This window comes from Manis pentadactyla, chromosome 11 (assembly GCF_030020395.1).
Source record: "Manis pentadactyla isolate mManPen7 chromosome 11, mManPen7.hap1, whole genome shotgun sequence".
Taxonomy (NCBI): Eukaryota; Metazoa; Chordata; class Mammalia; order Pholidota; family Manidae; genus Manis; species Manis pentadactyla.
Window position 1 is genome coordinate 75,927,529 of NC_080029.1, and position 14,776 is coordinate 75,942,304.

At 42.9% G+C, this 14,776-nt stretch overlaps 1 long non-coding RNA gene across 1 annotated transcript in view; it reads left to right on the forward strand.

Annotated features, from left to right (window-relative positions):
• Positions 1-12,830, forward strand: part of LOC118911861 (uncharacterized) — a 63,178-nt gene extending 50,348 nt beyond the window's left edge. The window contains exons 4-5 of the long non-coding RNA XR_008992544.1: positions 7,027-7,231; positions 12,695-12,830. This is a non-coding gene — a long non-coding RNA (uncharacterized LOC118911861). The remainder of the gene's footprint in view (positions 1-7,026; positions 7,232-12,694) is intronic.
• The last annotated feature ends 1,946 nt before the right edge of the window (positions 12,831-14,776 follow it).

A 14,776-nucleotide genomic window follows, 5' to 3' on the forward strand; every position in this document is an offset into this window, starting at 1 on the left:
TTGCAAATGGTAGGATTTGTTTTCTTCTTATGGCTGAATAATATTCAATTGTGTATATGTACCACATCTTCTTTATCCACTTATCTACTGATGGACACTTAGGTTGCTTCCATTTCTTGGCTATTGTAACTAGTGCAGTGATAAATGTAGGGGTGCATCTGTCTTTTTCAAACTGGAGTGCTGCATTCTTAGGGTAAATTCCTGGAAATGGAATTCCTGGGTCAAATGGTAAGTCTATTTTGAGCATTTTGAGGAACCTCCATACTGCTTTCCACAATGGTTGAACTAATTTTCATTCCCACCAGCAGTGTAGGAGAGTTCCCCTTTCTCCACAACCTCGCCAACATTTGTTGTTGTTTGTCTTTTGGATGGTAGCCATCCTTACTGGTGTGAGGTGACATCTCATTGTGGTTTTAATTTGCATTTCTCTGATAACTAGTGATGTGGAGCATCTTTTCATGTGTCTGTTGGCCATCTGAATTTCTTTTTTGGAGAACTGTCTGTGGAGCTCCTCTGCCCATTTTTAAATTGATTATTTTCTTTTTGTTTGTTGAGGTGCATGAGCTCTTTATATATTTTGGATGTCAAGTCTTTATTGGATCTGTCATTTACTAATATATTCTCCCATACTGTAGGGTACCTTTTTGTTCTATTGATGGTGTCCTTTGCTGTACAGCAGCTTTTCAGTTTGATATAGTCCCACTTGTTCATTTTTTATTGTGTTTTCCTTGCCCAGGGAGATATGTTCATGAAGAAGTCGCTAATGTTTATGTTCAAAAGATTTTTCCCTCTGTTTTTTTCTAAGAGTTTTATGGTTTCATGACTTACATTCAGGTCTTTGATACATTTCGAATTACTTTTGTGTATGGGGCTGGACATTGGTCCAGTTTCATTCTCTTACATGTAGCTGTCCAGTTTTGCCAGCACCATCTGTTGAAGAGACTGTCATTTCCCCATTGTATGTCCATGGCCCCTTTATCGAATATTAATTGACCATATAAAGTTTGGGTTAATGTCTGGAGTCTCTATTCTGTTCCACTGGTCTGTGGCTCTGTTCTTGTGCCAGTACCAAATTGTCTTGATTACTATGGCTTTGTAGTAGAGCTTGAAGTTGGGGAGTGAGTTCCCCCCCACTTTATTCTTCTTTCTCAGGATTGCTTTGGCTATTTGGGGTCTTTGGTATTTCCATATGAATTTTTGAACTATTTGTCCCAGTTCGTTGAATAATGTTGCTGGTAATTTGATAGGGATTACATCGAATCTGTATATTGCTTTGGGCAGGATGGCCATTTTGACGATATTAATTCTTCCTAGCCAAGAGCATGGGATGAGTTTCCATTTGTTAGTGTCCTCTTCAATTTCTCTTAAGAGTGTCTTATAGTTTTCAGGGTATAGGTCTCTCACTTCTTTCGATAGGCTTCTTCCTAGGTATTTTATTCTTTTTGATGCAACTGTGAATGGAATTCTTTTCCTGATTTCTCTTTCCATTGGTTCATTGTTAGTGTATAGGAAAGCCACAGATTTCTTTATGTTAATTTTGTATCCTGCAACTTTGCTGTATTCCGATATCAGTTGTAGTAGTTTTGGAGTGGAGTCTTTAGGGTTTTTTATGTACAATATCATGGCGTCTTCAAATAGTGACAGGTTTACTTCTTCTTTACCAATCTGGATTCCTCGTATTTCTTTGTTTTGTCTAATTGCCATGGCTAGGGCCTCCAGTACTATGTTAAATAACAGTGGGGAGAGTGGGCATCCCTGTCTTGTTCCCAATCTCAGAGGAAAAGCTTTCAGCTTCTCACTGTTCAGTATGATGTTAGCTGTGGGTTTATCACAGATGGCCTTTATTATGTTGAGGTACTTGCCCTCTATACCCATTTTGCTGAGAGTTTTTATCATGAATGGATGTTGAATTTTGTCAAATGCTTTTTCATTGTCTATGGAGATGATCGTGTGGTTTTTGTCCTTCTTTTTGTTATGTGGCCTATGATGTTGTTGGATTTTCGAATGTTGTACCATCCTTGCATACCTGGGATGACCCCCACTTGGTCATGGTGTATGATCCTTTTGATACATTTTTGAGTTCGGTTTGCTAATATTTTATTGGGTATTTATGCATGTACATTCATCAGGGATATTGGTCTGTAATTTTTATGTTTGGTGGGGTCTTGCCTGGTTTTGATATTAGGGTGATGTTGGCTTCATAGAATGAGTTTGGGAGTATTCCCTCCTCTTCTATTTTTTGGAAAACTTTAAGGAGAATGGGTATTATGTCTTCTCTGTATGTCTGATAAAATTCCGATGTAAATCCGTGTGGCCCGGGATTTTTGTTCTTGGGTAGCTTTTTGATTACCGCTTCAATTTCTTTGCTGGTAATTGGTTTTTTTACCTTTTGTCTTTCTTCCTTGGTCAGTCTTGGAAGGTTGTATTTTTCTAGATAGTTGTCCATTTCTTCTAGGTTTTCCAGCTTGTTAGCGTATAGGTTTTCATAGTGTTCTCTAATAATTCTTTGTATATCTTTGGGGTCTGTCTTGATTTTTCCTTTCTTGTTTCTGATTCTGTTGATTTGTGTTGACTCTCTTTTCCTCTTAATACGTCTGGCTAGAGGCTTATCTATTTTGTTTATTTTCTCAAAGAACCAGCTCTTGGTTTCATTGATTTTTTTCTATTGTTTTATTCTTCTCAATTTTGTTTATTTCTTCTCTGATCTTTATTATGTCCCTCCTTCTGCTGACTTTATGCCTCATTTGGTCTTTTTCCATCTTCGATAATTGTGATGTTAGACTATTCACTTGGGATTTTTCTTCCTTCTTTAAGTGTGCCTGGATTTCTATATACTTTCCTCTTAAGACTGCTTTTGCTGTGTCCCACAGAAGCTCAACTTTGTGTTGTTGTTGTCAGTTGTTTCCATATATTCCTTCATCTCTTTTTAAATTTGTTCATTGATAAATTGATAATTTAGCAGCATGTTTTTAAGCCTCCATGGGTTTGTGACCCTTTTTGTTTTCTTTGTACAATTTATTTCTAGTTTTATGCCTTTGTGGTCTGAAAAGTTGGATCGTAGAATTTCAATATTTTGCAATTTACTGAGGCTCTTTTTGTGACCTAGTATGTGGTCTATTCTGGAGAATGTTCCACGTGCACTTGAGAAGAATGCATATCCTGTTGCTTTTGGATGTAGAGTTCTATAGATGTCCGTTAGGTCCATCTGTTCTAGTGTGTTTTTCAGTGCCTCTGTGTCCTTACTTATTTTCTGTCTGGTGGATTTATCCTTTGGGGTGAGTGGCATGTTGAAGTATCCTAAAATGAGTGCATTGAATTCTATTTTTTCCTTTAGTTCTGTCAGTATTTGTTTCACAAATGCTGGTGCTCCTGTGTTGGGTGCATATATATTTATAATGGTTATATCTTCTTGTTGGACTGAACCCTGTATCATTATGTAATGTCTTTCTTTATCTCTTGATACTTTCTTTGATTTGAAGTCTATTTTGTCTGATAGTAGTACTGCAACCCCTGCCTTCTTCTCTCTGTTGTTTGCATGAAATACGTTTTTTCATCTCTTGACTTGTAATTTGTGCATGTCTTTCGGTTTGAGTTGAGTTTCTTGTAAGCAGCATATAGATGGGTCTTGCCTTTTTATCCATTCTATTACTCTGTGTCTTTTGATTGGTGCATTCAGTCCATTTACATTTAGGGTGCCTATTGAAAGATATGTACTTATTGCCATTGTAGACTTTAGGTTTGTGGTTACCAAAGGTTCAAGGTTAGCTTCTTTAGTATATTACTGCCTAACTTAGCTTGCTTATTGAGTTGTTATGTACACTGTCTGGAGATTCTTTTCTTTTCTCCCTTCTTATTCCTTCTGCTCTATTCTTTATATGTTGGTTGTTTTATTCTGTGCTCTTTCGTGTTTCCTTTAACTGCTTTTTGTGGGTAGTTGATTCTATTTTTTGCCTTGAGTTAGTATTTGGTTGGTCTGCTTTCTTTGCTGTGATTTTATTTTCTCTGGTGACATCTGTTTAGTCTTAGGAGTGCTCCTGTCTAGAATAGTCCTTCTAAAATACCCTGTAGAGGTGGTTTGTAGGAGGCAAATTCCCTCAACTTTTGCTTGTCTGGGAATTGTTTAATCCCTCCTTCATATTTAAATGATAATCGTGCTGGATACAGTATTCTTGGTTCAAGGCCCTTCTGTTTCATTGCATTAAATATATCATGTAATTTTCTTCTGGCCTGTAAGGTTTCTGTTGAGAAGTCTGATGATAGCCTGATGGGTTTTCCTTTATAGGTGACCATTTTCTTCTCTCTAGCTGCCTTTAAAACTCTGTTCTTGTCCTTGATCTTTGCCATTTTAATTATTATGTGTCTTGGTGTTGTCCTCCTAGGATCCTTTCTGTTGGGAGTTCCGTGTTCTTCCATGGTCTGATCGATTATTTCCTCCCCCACTCTGGGGAACTTTTCAGAAATTATTTCTTCAAAGACACTTTCTGTCCCCTTTTCTCTTTCTTCTTTTACCCCTATATTGCGGATATTGTTCCTTTTGGATTGGTCACACAGTTCTCTTAATATTGTTTCATTCCTGGAGATCCTTTTATCTCTCTCTGCCTCAGCTTCTATGTGTTCCTGTTCTCTGGTTTCTATTCCTTCAATGGCCTCTTGCATCTTATCCATTCTGCTTATAAATGCTTCCAACGATTGTTTCACTTCTGTAATCTCCCTCTGGACATCATCCCTTAGCTCTTGCATATTTCTCTGCAGCTCTGTCAGCATGTTTATTCCTCCTCCTCCATTCTTCATATGTTGGGTGTTTTGTTCTGTGCTCATTTTAGGAGTGCTCCTATCTAGAGCAATCCCTCTAAGATACCCTGTAGAGGTGGTTTGTGGGAGGCAAATTCCCTCAGCTTTTGCTTGTCTGGGAATTGTTTAATCCCTCCTTCATATTTAAATGATAATCGTGCTGGATACAGTATCCTTGGTTCGAGGCCCTTCTGTTTCATTGCATTAAGTATATCATGCCATTCTCTTCTGGCCTGTAGGGTTTCTCTTGAGAAGTCTGATGATAGCCTGATGATTTTTCCTTTGTAGGTGACCTTTTTCTTCTCTTTCTGGCTGCCTTTAATACTCTGTCCTTGTCCTTGATCTTTGCCATTTTAATTATTATGTGTCTTGGTGTTGTCCTCTTTGTGTCCCGTCTCTCGGGAGTTCTGTGTGCCTCCGTAGTCTGAGCAACTATTTCCTCCCCCAGTTTGGGGAAGTTCTCAGTAATTATTTCTTCAAAGACACTTTCTATCCCCTTTTCTCTCTCTTCTTGTTCTGTTATCCCTATAATGCAGATATTGTTCCTTTTGGATTGGTCACACAGTTCTCTTAATATTGTTTCATTCCTGGAGATCCTTTTATCTCTTGCTACATGAAGTTCTATGCTTTCCTGTTCTCTGGTTTCTATTCCATCAATGGCCTCTTGCATCTTATCCATTCTGCTTATAAATCCTTCCGTAGTTTGTTTCACTTCTGTAATCTCCCTCTGGACATCTGTTATGTCTCTCTGGACTTTATCCCTTAGCTTTTGCATATTTCTCTGCAGCTCTGTCAGCATGTTTATGATTTTTATTTTGAATTCTTTTTCAGGAAGACCGGTTAGGTCTATCTCCTTCTCAGGGGTTGTGATTTTGTTCTGTATCAAATTTTTTTCCCTTTTCATTATGATAGAGATAGGTTGCAGAGCCGGCAGAAGTGATGGCTGGGAGAATGTCCCTTCTTGTTGGTTTGTGGCCTTCCCCTCTTGGGAGAACAGTGACCTCTAGTGGCCTGTGCTGGGTAGCTGCACGCAGATGGGGCTTCTGATTCTTGCCCGGCCTCTATGGAGTTTATCTCCGCTGTTGCTGTGGGCGTGGCCTGCCTCGGGCAGCTGCTCCTATATGGCAGAGCTGCGTCGGAGGGGAAACTGCTGAGAGGCTGTTATCTCTGTGAATGGCCTCTGAGTTGCCCTGCTATCCAGGGGATTAGGCTGTCCAGAGTTCCCCGGGCTTCCCTGCTGCTTGACTAAGTGTCCCAGGAAGTTTCCGTCCAGCAGTGGGGTCCCTGTCCCTTTAAGACTTCCAAAAAGGTCTCACTTTTCTTTGTCCCTGAGGTGCCAGCTGCGGGGACCCGCTCACAGGTCTTACTCTCCTGTTTCCCTAGTTTTCAGCACCACACACATGCACTGTGTCTGCGCTCTGGTGTGGATGGCTAGGGCTGGCTATTCAGCAGTCCTGGGCTCCCTCTCCCTTCCCGCTCCAACTCCTCTCCTCCCGCCCAGAGCTGGGGTGAGGGGCGCTTTGGTCCTGCTGTCTGCGGCTTGTATCTTACCCCCTTCACGAGGCGCTGGGTTCTCGCAGGTGTGGATGTAGTCTGGCTGTTGTCCTGTGTCTTCTGGTCTCTCTTTTAGGAAGAGTTGTCTTTTTTATTTTCAAAAATATATGTGGTTTTGGGAGGAGATTTCCAGTGCTCTACTCACACTGCCATCTTGGCTCCACCTTGTTGAGAGTTTTTATCATGAATGGATGTTGAATTTTGTTGAATGCTTTTTCAGCATCTATGGAGATGATCATGTGGTTTTTGTCTTTTTTGTTGATATCGTGGATGATGTTGATGGATTTTTGAATGTTGTAGTGTCGGGAGCTGCAGGCCATAGAAACAATGGTCTCACCCTTTTCGCCTAGGTCTCTAGTTTCTCAAGCCTGCCCTGTTTACGAAAGATCAATTGACCCAGCTTGCGATTAGACCACTGAGATAGAGATTAAGCAGCTGCCGTGATAACATCTCCTCCTTAGTAAAACATTCTGTCTTTTCTCAGAAATCCCCCACCCATGATCTTTTCCAGAGAACATTCTTCAGTTAGGTATCCTAGCAACCTAGATAACCCTTGCCACTTCAGCTGGGGCTGTTTCCTCCTCCTAGCTCTTATATAATCTACCTTGTAAAAATAAACTTTGAGACCTTGATCATACTTTCGACTTGGTCTCCTTTGTGTCTGGTTTGTCTCTCATCCAGGTTAACTTCCCCTCGGGCCCTTGTTGAACTCCCCGCTGGCCAGGGCAAGTGGCGCCCAATGTGGGGCTCGAGGTATGAAGCCTGATCTGGACATCGCTCATATGGACCGCCGTCCTTCTTTCTTTGGATCGCCACCCCACCGGTGAGTGAAGATCCGCATGAAGATCACCACAGGAGTACCCACCTGTGACACAGATCAGTAAAGGTAAGGAAAGCGACGCAATCATGGGGCAAGCACTAAATAAGCATGAGTTATTTGTTAAGGGACTTAAGGCTTCTCTCAAGACACGAGGAATACGGGTTAAGAAAAAGGACTTAGTTAAATTCTTTATCTTGCTAGAGGATGTCTGCCCATGGTTCCCCAGGAAGGAACTATAGATGAAAAATGGTGGCGCCAAGTTGACGACTGCCTGAATGATTATTATCATTCCTTTGGCCCTGAGAAAGTCCCAGTACAGGAATTTTCTTATTGGAATCTCATAAACGATGTGTTGCAGGTCCGCCACTGTCATCCAGATGTTTCAAAGATTGTTGACGATAGTGAAAATTATCTGAAGGGGAAGTTTAAAACCAGTCAGACTTCTCTCCACCAAAAGGAGGTCCCCGAGGACCTTCGTTCCTCCTCCCCAGCCTCTAATTGTCCCTGTCTCCATTCCCATGCCCGAGGTTAATAATGATCCGCTGTCTAGCGGCACCCCCCAAAATCTATTTACCCAGTACTGTTCGGTCTCAAGTCCAACAGCCCTGATGATGATCCCCTCTCCCCTGAAGAGGAGGCCGAACTAAAAGACGCCACTGGTAAGCACCATAGTCTTGATTGGCCCCCCTCAAGCACCTTTAGGTGCATGTCCACTGCCCTATAACATACCACTCTCTCAGGAGGCGCAGTCCCTTAAGGTATTGCTTCAGATCCAAAGGGGGAGATCCCAATTGGTTAGGCAGTTACGTGACCTTGACTTAGAAATAAGCTCCCCCCCGTCCCCCCTGTTCAGAAAATAAAAATAAGTTCCCCCTCTGCTCCCCCCTTTCAGAAAGTTAAAAATAAAGCCCTTCATGTCTTCCCGGTGACCCAATCCCAAACTAGACTGACCGAGGGAGAACCGACCAAGGGAGAGTCAAATGAGGCTGAACCACGAGAATCAGAAGGGGGAGATACGGACGCAGAAGAGCCTATAGCCCAGCTTGAGTCAGAAAACACAGAGGGAGAGGACGAGAATGCAACTTCAACTGTTAGGACTCAGCGGTACCGCCACCTTAAATTAAAAAATATAGAAGACTTAAAGAATGCTGTTTCCTCATATGGCCCTGTTGCCCCCTTTACTATTTCATTGTTAGAGTCTCTAAGCGAAGACTGGCTTACAGTTAATGATTGGGGCATGTTAACTAAAGCCACCTTAACAAGGGGTGACTTTCTCTTATGGAAAGCTGTTTACACTGAAAGATGCCAGGATACTGCCCGCTGCAATATGGCTGCCGGCGGTCCTTCCAAATCCTGGACATTAGAGAAACTTCTGGGCAATCGCCCCTATGACACAAATGAAAAACAGGCTAAGTTTTCTCCAGGCCTACTCACACAAATTCAACATGCAGCCCTTAAGTTCTGGAAGAGCCTCTCTTCTAAAGGGTCGGCCGTTACCTCTCTTGCCAAGGTTAGACAGGGGCCGCAGGAACCTTACAGTGAATTCATAGGCCGCCTTACAGAGGCCGCCGAACACCTCATGGGAAGGGAGGAAACAGATAATGAATTCATTAAACATCTTGCTTTTGAAAATGCTAACTCAGCTTGTCAAGTGGCTATCCATCCCCATTGCTGCAGCAAAAATGTCTCTGATTTTATAAAACTTTGTGCCGAAGTCGAACCAACCTCTCACAATATCGGAATAGCCATAGGAGCAGCTCTTAAAGATTTGACTCAGGGATCCAGGTCCAAGACTTGCTTTAATTGCAAGCAACCAGGTCATTTTTCAAGAGCGTGCATAGCCCCTAGGACCGAACGATTGCTCCCATCATCCCTGTGGCCGCGGTGCAAACGGGGTAAGCATTGGGCCTCCAAATGCCGCTCCAAGGCTGACATACAGGGTAACCCTCTGCCTCTGAAGCAGGGAAACTTGATATGGGACCCACCCCAGGGCCCGAAAACCTACCCGGTACAGAACCCTGGGGTCGTTAGGTTCGTCCCCCAGTCAACCCAAAATCCAGCGTCACTATCCTCTCCCGAGCAACTGCCGGTAGCGCAGGACTGGACCTCTGTTCCACCTCCCAGTCAATATTGACCCCAGAAATGGGAACTCAAATTCTTTCTACGGAGATTTTTGGCCCTTTGCCGCAGGGCACCTTTGGTCTTATTCTGGGTCGTGCCAGCTCCACTATTCAGGGCCTCACTATTTCTCCAGGAGTCATTGACAATGATTATACTGGAGAAATTAAACTTATGGCTACAGCCTTTCAGGGACCAATTACCATTTCCCCTGGCCAACGGATTGCTCAATTAATATTACTCCCCCTCAATGATAAAAATCCTTGCTATAAGCAAAAGAGAGGCCCCCATGGGTTTGGATCATCAGATGTTTATTGGGCACAAGAGATCACTCAAAAAAGACCTCTTAAGTTAAAATTAAAAGGAAAAACCTTTGAAGGCCTTATAGATACTGGCACGGATGCCACAGTTATTTCCAGTAAGGATTGGCCTTCATCTTGGCCTCTCACCACTTCCATGACTCACCTTAGAGGTATTGGACAAACCTCCAACCCCCTACAAAGTTCTGAAGTTATTCAATGGGAAGATGAAGAAGACAGTCATGGTACTGTCCAGCCCTACGTGGTTGCAGGCCTACCTATCAACCTCTGGGGCAGAGATATTCTCTCTCAAGTGAAGCTCATTATGTGTAGCCCTAATGAACTAGTCACTCACCAGATGCTCAATCAAGGCTTTTGCCCTGGGCAAGGGTTGGGCAAACACTCTCAGGGCTCAAAAGAGCTGGTCCTGGTCACCATAAAAACTGATCGTGCTGGAATTGGCTATGAAAATTTACCCTAACGGCCATTGACATACCTGTACCCCATGCAGATAAAATATCCTGGAAAACAACAGAGCCTGTATGGGTTGATCAATGGCCCTTAACTTCTGAAAAACTGGCTGCAGCCACAGTGTTAGTACAGGAACAACTTGCTGCAGGCCATATCGAGCCCACCACCTCCCCCTGGAATACTCCTATTTTTGTCATAAAGAAAAAATCAGGAAAATGGAGGTTACTTCAAGATCTTAGAGAAATCAATAAAGCTATGATACCTATGGGGGCCCTTCAACCAGGCCTCCCCACTCCTGTGGCGATTCCTGAGGGATATTGTAAAATCATTATTGACCTAAAAGATTGCTTTTTCACAATCCCCCTACATCCTAAAGACCGCAAGCATTTTGCATTTAGTTTGCTGGTGATTAATTTTAAAGACCCTATGCCAAGATTCCAATGGAAAGTTCTGCCCCAAGGAATGGCAAACAGCCCTAAGCTGTGCCAAAAATTTGTAGCTCAAATTATAGACCCATTTAGACAAAGATGGCCTTCTACATATTTAATTCATTACATGGACGACATCCTCATGGCTGGTCCTAACCCCACTGAACTCCTTGCTTATTCCCAAGAGCTTTCTAGGGCCCTTACCAGAGCTGGTCTTCAGATAGCCCCTGATAAAATTCAATTAAAACCCCCTTACTTGTTTTTAGGCTTTGAACTCTTTCATAATAAGATTCTTTCACAAAAGGTTCAACTTAGAACCGATTGCTTAAAAACTTTAAATGATTTTCAGAATCTTCTAGGAGATATCAATTGGCTCAGGCCTTATCTCAAGCTAACTACTGGAGAGCTTAAACCCTTGTTTGATATCCTTAAAGGGGACCCATATCCTACTTCCAGTCGCTCATTAACAGCCCCCACCCTAGAAGCCCTAAAAGCAGTGGAAGCCGTAATTCTAAACCAAAGGGTCACCTTTATCTCTTATGAGAAGCCTCTTCTCCTAGTCATTTGTGCTACTGATTTTACACCCATTGGAGTGTTCTGGCAAGAGGGGCCCCTTTTTTGGGTCCATTTACCTGCCTCACCACCCAAAGTCCTTATCCCCTATACCTCCTGGGTGGCTGAGCTGATAAAAATCGGACGTGACCACAGCAGGAAAATATTCGGTAAAGACGCCGACAAAATTGTCCTACCCTATTCCCCTACCCAAGTCCAGTGGTTGATAGAGAATGATGATGAATGGGCAACATCCTGCACCTCTTTCCAGGGAGCCCTTGACAATCATTACCCTGCTAATAAGCTTCTCCATTTTCTAAGGACCCAACCATTTGTTTTCCCTACATTGACCTCCTCCCAACCCCTTCCTCATGCCCCCCTAGTTTTCACCGATGGCTCCTCCAATGGAGTGGCAGCCTTCACCATAGATAGTCAAACCACTTCCCTACAATCCCCATTCCACTCCGCTCAATTGGTTGAACTCTTTGCTGTTTTACAAGTTTTTCAACAACTCCCAAATACTCCATTTAACCTATATGCTGATAGTGCTTATATTGCTCAATCCATTCCCCTTTTAGAGACCGTGACCTATATAAAACCCACTACAAACACCACCCCTCTGTTTTTTTCCATCCAGCAGTGCATACATTCCAGGCAACATCCCTTTTATATAAGCCATATTCGTGCCCATTCTGGTCTTCCTGGACCTCTAGCCACAGGCAATGCTGTGACTGATAAAGCTACTCAACTTGCCCTTCTCGCTGAGCTCGATCCTGTGGCTCAAGCCAAAGAAGCTCACTCTTTACACCACCTTAACGCTCAAACCTTACATCTTCTTTTTAAAATTACTAGAGAACAAGCCCATCAGGTTGTTAAACAATGTGCAAATTGTGTCACTCTCCTGCCTGTTCCTCACTTGGGTGTGAACCCTAGGGGCCTAGTTCCCAATGAGATCTGGAAAATGGATGTAACACACATCCCCTCATTCGGAAATCTTAAATATCTTCATGTTACTCTGGATACCTTTAGTAGATTTATTTTTGCCAGCCTCCATGTTGGAGAAGCTTCAAAAAATGTTATTGCTCATGTACTCAATTGTCTTAGTGTCATGGGAAAACCCGAGATTATCAAGACTGATAATGGTCCTGGATATACTGGAAAAAAATTCCAAGAATTTTGTCACCAATTACAAATTAAGCATGTTACAGGCATACCATACAATCCCCAGGGTCAAGGGATTGTTGAACGAGCCCATCTAACTATTAAACATACCTTCCACAAATTAAAAATGGGGGATTTATATCCCATGAAAGGCTCTCCGAGAAATATTCTTCATCATGCCTTGTTTGTTCTTAATTTTCTAACTTTGGATGCTCATGGCAAATCTGCAGCTGATCACCTTTGGCACCCACAAACTGATAAAAATTATGCCACTGTCATGTGGAGAGACCCCCTCACTTCCCATTGGAATGGCCCCAACCCCATACTCATATGGGGCCGGGGATCTGCCTGTGTTTTCAACACCAAAGAAGGAGCTGCTCGCTGGCTGCCAGAGCGTTTGATTAAACCAATAGATTACCCAGAAGATTTTAAAAAATCTTATCCAACTGTCCAGGGTGGTGACACCCCCTGAGACATCCTTTTTCTTCTTCTCTCCATAGATTCTGGCCACCAGTTTAGTCCTTGCCTTTATCTTAGGCATCGGGCTTGCCACCTCCACCCCTCCCCAGTGGACCTTTGTACAGCAGACTATTCTTGTTACCACTTACTGGATCCTTGTTGGTGTCTTCGCACTTCTTAACTGCGCCTTATAAAGGGATGAAGCCCATCAACTCTCACGTTTTCACCTTCATTGCAGTAAGTATACTATTCCCTCTCTATTGTCGGGGGGGTTTCAATCACCCCCTAACAAAGAATAGATCTATGTGCAGCTATTTGGACAACCATGTGATTGTAAGGGAGGAATACAGGATTTAGAACCCAATATAGAAGGACATAAACAAGTAACATCTCAAGGGACAAAATACTTAGCTGGACCCCAATTGACCACCCGAGGACCCATAGATTGTCAGGATAAGACAGCATATCTCACAGCAGATATCTCTGCAGGAGGATATTCCTCTAGCGGAGGATGGAAGCAACTCTCTTGGAAATGCGTTAAAAAGCCTTCCATAACACCAACTGCTGACAAGAAATCAATACCCTGTAATTGCAATACCACTGGCACCTTTACAGTCCAAGATCAAATGCATAGTAGTTGCTATGACTCTGTCCAGAGCTGTCATCATAAAAACCAAACTTATCTGACAGCCATTCTGAAGACAACCCGCTGGGGTGCTGTACAGACCCATTCCCATAACTCACTACTTTCAGCTAGTTGTGCAGGGACGCCAGGAAAACCTGTTTGTTGGAAGGTCTTTTCACCTATTCATGTGTCCGATGGAGGAGGTCCATCAGATAGAGTCCGTGAACAACTCGTGCAACAGCGTATAGAGCAACTCATAGAGTATATGTATCCTTCCTTAAAATACCACCCTTTAGCTCTCCCAAAACCCAGAGGAATCGATCTTAATTCACCATGAGCAACCTTCTTGAAGAAACTCACAAACTCCTTAATCTTACCAACCCTGACCTTGCATCCGATTGTTGGCTTTGTCTGCCTTGGGGAACACCCATGCCTCTAGCTATTCTCACACCCAATATCACACAAAATCTCCAAAATAATAATGATTGCTCACTTTCCACTCCTTTTAAAGTGCAACCAGTATCACTAGATAACATAACCTGCTTGTACCAAAGATTTCAAAATAATTCCTATGATATTGACCTAGGGAACATTTCTTTCAGCCACTGCTCAGAAATTCTTGTCATTAATGTTACAAACAGTGTCCTATGCCCCCCCAAAGACCAAATCTTTGTTTGTGGGACTAACATGGCATACACCTCTCTACCCACCAACTGGACAGGGCAGTGCACCACTGCTAGCCCTTTACCTGATATGTCCTTAGTTGATGGAAAAGAACCGGTCCCTTTGCCAACCTTTGATTATTACCCCGTAAGGCATAAAAGAGCAGTTACTGTCCTTCCTCTGTTAATCGCTCTTGGAGTCACAGGCGGTCTGGCGACTGGTACCGCAGGAATGGGTGTTGCCATACACAAATATAATCAACTATCCCATCAATTAATTAATGATATTGAGGCTGTTTCAGGAACTTTACAAGATCTTCAAGATCAAATAGATTCCCTTGCAGAAGTAGTCTTACAGAACAGGCGTGGCCTAGACCTTCTCACCATGGAACAAGGCGGCATCTGCTTAGCCTTAGAAGAGAAATGCTGCTTCTACGCTAACAAGTCCGGAGTAGTTCGTGACAAAATAAAAAGACTCCAAGAAGATCTTGTGCAAAGAAAGAAAAAACTGTTTGAAAATCCCCTGTGGACTGGGATGAGTGGGTTTCTTCCTTATCTTCTCCCTATACTAGGACCCTTCCTTAGTCTCATGCTTGTGCTCTCCCTTGGCCCTTGGGCCTTGTGGAGAATTACCACCTTCATTAGAGAACAAATCAATACTGCCCTCGGCAGACAGTTACAAGTCCACTATCACCGGCTTGACCTGGCAGACCAAGGCTATGATGTGCCAGATGACTCCCCTCCTTTAGAAGCTGCATAGGATTCAGGCCTATGCATATCGGCTCACAATAAAGTGAGTGTGATATGGGCACCAATGTGGGTGCGAAGCTAAGCAT